Genomic DNA, 3,945 nt, shown 5'->3' with positions numbered 1-3,945 from the left:
GAAGATGATAATCTTGATGTAGAGTAGTCAATATAACAGAAGCAAAATGAAACAATCATAATAACAACTATTGTATTTTTGGACATGGCTGAAACTTTGCTGGGAGTTATCAAATGCTAGCTAGCATAAAAGGGCTTTAATAAGTGATCATATATATATATATATATATATATAATGCCAGCATATGTTTTCTTCACCTCATCTGTGCATTTTTTTGCAAATGTCAAATGTCAACCACTTGCTCATAATTTATGTAGGGTTCGAAATCAGTGACGGAGCCAGAATTTTAATTGAGGGGGTTCAGAAGTATATATTCGAACTAGTCGAAGGGGGTTCAACATCTACTATATATGCTTAAAAGATATTTTTAATTATGTAAAAATAGTATTATTTTCCGGGGTTCGGATTGGAGCAAAGGTGGCTTCGCCACTATTCGAAATCGACGGGGCGTCATGCAAAAGCTTAAAGTTTGCAAACCATGAAGATGATATATTATTATATAATTTGGTCAAACGACATGGGAAACTAATAAGTATTGAAAAAATATAAAACATATTGAGGAGAAATACTATTGTGTTGTTGTATAAGAAAGGGTATTATATTTATAGAGACAAATTAGCCAAATATGGAAAAGAATTATTTTTCTTTCAGAAAAAAAATAAAAATAATTATGATATTACTTTAATTTTCATTTGAAGAAGTCACTTGTTAAAAACTTTGAAAAAAATTCAAAATTCAACGCTGATTTTAAAATCTATCTCAGATCTTAGAAGCAAGATCCTAATTTTAAGTAGTTGATGATGAAATTTATTCCAAATTAATTCAACATGTATTATTTAAATTAGAGGAGCATGACCCGTGTCAGCACGGGCCCACATTAAGATATTTATTTATCTTTTCAATCTTGATATATTAAAATAAAAATTTTTAATGAAAGGATTGCATATGTTTTCTAGATTCATCCGGAATCTAGTATGACTTCCATTTGCATATTTAAATAAAAAAAATTTTAATGAATGGGGGTACCTGCAAACACCAACACGAATTCCATGTACAATATGGAATTATATATACGAAAAATCATAACTTCTGTTAATATTTTATCACTTCAATCACATATTAGGTGACCAAGCAGGATATGGAGTAGGACACATTTCAGCCACCTTTTCAACAGATCAAACTCATGCCTAATTGTTGAATGATTTATTTTCAGATACATGCATCACCTCTGATTGTCATGCCGTGGCTACTATATATGAATACCATAATTACACCAAAATGCCATGGATACACCATTTGCTTACATAGTGCCTGAAAAAATTACGTAGTAATGTCAAAGAGAGGATAATTAAGGGGTTTTAAAAGGAGGCTCTTTGAAATTCTGTAACGTTAATAATTACAATAATTTATAATGAATGTGGAGAAAATGTAATCGTTTCTTACTATGTGATCGTTACGTTTTTCCTTTTAAAAGAATAAAAAGATTTTTAACATATAAAATATGAAAAAAAAAATGTCTAAAAAATGTGGTAAAAGATAAATGTATTTTTTGATATTCTAAACATGCCACATCAGCAGGCTACTTAATATCTTTTATATATAGATAGATAGATTTGAGATCGACGGTCGGAAATAACTTCAATTTCTGAATCCGAATATTTTCACACATACCATGATGTAAGCAATTATGTTTTATTTATGCATGATTGAGGAAGAGGAATCATCAAAGTTACATGAAAATAGCTATGTTGTCTCTCTTTTTTAGTTTATAATATTTTGAGATCGATGGTCGGAAACAACTTCAATTTCTAAATATGAATATTTTCACACATACCATAATGTAAGTAATTATGTTTTATTTATGCATGTTTGAGGAAGAGAAAATCATCAAAGTTACATAAAAATAGCTATTTATCTCTCCTTTTTTAATTTATAATATGAAACAACTTCAATTTCTGAATACGTCTATCCGCCTGCACATGTACAACCACATACACAATCATTACATGCACAAATGGCGTCGTCCAATAGTCTACGACTACGTGGCATTTCCTGCAAAACTTTTCCAAAATAAAAATTGAGATGATTTTTTTCACCACCACCAATATAAGAAGAAATTGTTGTTGAATATTGTGATGATATTGGATGACAATTATTGATAATAGTAACAATAATCATGAGAGTGATGATTATACTTTTGTTTTTGGCCATTATTGCAAAAAGTCTTGAATTAGGTGGAGGCAATATTTTTGTTAAAATAATTGTCATTTGCTAATAATTAAGACTATATATAGATAGTGATTATATAGGGACTATTAGGCCTGCTTTTATTGTTTGTTATAAACAACGGAGAATTGAAGTGACATGTTACTTCCATCGTTTTAATTTATTTTTCTTATTTTGACTTGGTAAAAAATTTTAAAAGGTTTTTAAAATTTTATAATTTTAAATTAAAAATATGCGTAATGTAATTAACCAAAATGTCTTTTAATTTTTATGATCTGAAAGATGTCATTTTAGACGGTTGGTGTGAAGAGTTACTAAATATAGAAAGTGACATTATTTTTGAAAAATATTTTTTTAAAAAAAGTAAGACAAATAAATTAAGACGAATGAAGTAATATTTTTTAAAAAAAATCGGCCGGTAAGAGATAAGATCCTAGCTAATTCACCTGCCGCTCTTAAATATATTCTAGGCATGTAAATTATCTATTATTTTAAAAGGTTAAACAAATTAGTGTATATTTTGTATTCTCTTCGTCCCAGTTTATATGACAATTTTATTTTCTCAAAGTCAATTGAATTAATTTTTAAAATTAAATTAGATTAAATCGACTCAATATCTTTTATTAAAATAGAGAAAATAATATATTAAAATGCCGGCCTGCTTCGTATTTTTTATCACCAACTGTAAACTACTTATGGATTAATCTTGAAGTTATCGAATTTAAAAACTACTTGTTCGTCCTCTTACAAGAACTCACATATTTATCCCTCAATTTTATATATATATATCATATTCGAGTTTAAAAGCTTACATGTACATTATGTTATGTCTTATAAGATTCTTTACTTTCTCATTTTGACGTGAGATTCACATGAAATATCATTTTCTTTCTTTATAAACTTGTCAGCCTCGAAATCAGTTTGTCCTCCACCTCCCTCCATCATGAACGTCACGTTGTTGATTGAAAATCTATTAGTACGATGATCGAACTAATGTAACAGAAAAGATTTATATGAAAGGTTTTGTTCTTTATGAGCTTTCCGGTCTATCAATTTTGTATTTTAGGGACATCTATGTTAGGTAGATAAAGAGATCAATGATTAGCCGACTGAATCCATTCATGAAATTTGATCCAATATATCGTAATTATTTAGTTAACATGTTGATTAATTATAATTTCATAACTTGAAGTCGCTAATTAGAAATTAATGAATTTAATTAAAAGTTAAACGCTAATTTTAAAATCTTAGGAGTACTACGATCCAAATTTTCAGCCTTTGCTATTGATTTTTCTTTTTTTAATTAATTCAATATGCATAATATAAAAGGAAAAAATAGTTGGATTTGTTGAATATATCATTCCAATAATGTGATGCATAACTTTAGTGAAATTCAGACTTGCTAATTAACATGACCAAATCTACATTATTTTAAAGATCCATAAAAGATATAACAAACCGTATTTAAATTACATTCAAGATTCATTTCTTCACCGATCAATAGTTTCATCAGATCGAGCAAGTTATATTTTATTTATGCATGATTGAGAAAGAAGTGACCATGAAAAGAAAAAAAAAAAAAAAAAGCATTACAATCATGAGAATTAAATGGAAATTGCTATAACACAACTTATAAGTACATATTGAAGCACTTTTTTTTCATTAACTGGTTCACACAACAATCTTCATCCTGGTTTATTTAATTAACACGATACATTC

The sequence above is a fragment of the Capsicum annuum genome, chromosome 10, assembly GCF_002878395.1.
Source record: "Capsicum annuum cultivar UCD-10X-F1 chromosome 10, UCD10Xv1.1, whole genome shotgun sequence".
In the NCBI taxonomy this organism is placed as follows: domain Eukaryota; kingdom Viridiplantae; phylum Streptophyta; class Magnoliopsida; order Solanales; family Solanaceae; genus Capsicum; species Capsicum annuum.
Note: the sequence above shows the minus strand (reverse complement) of the source record.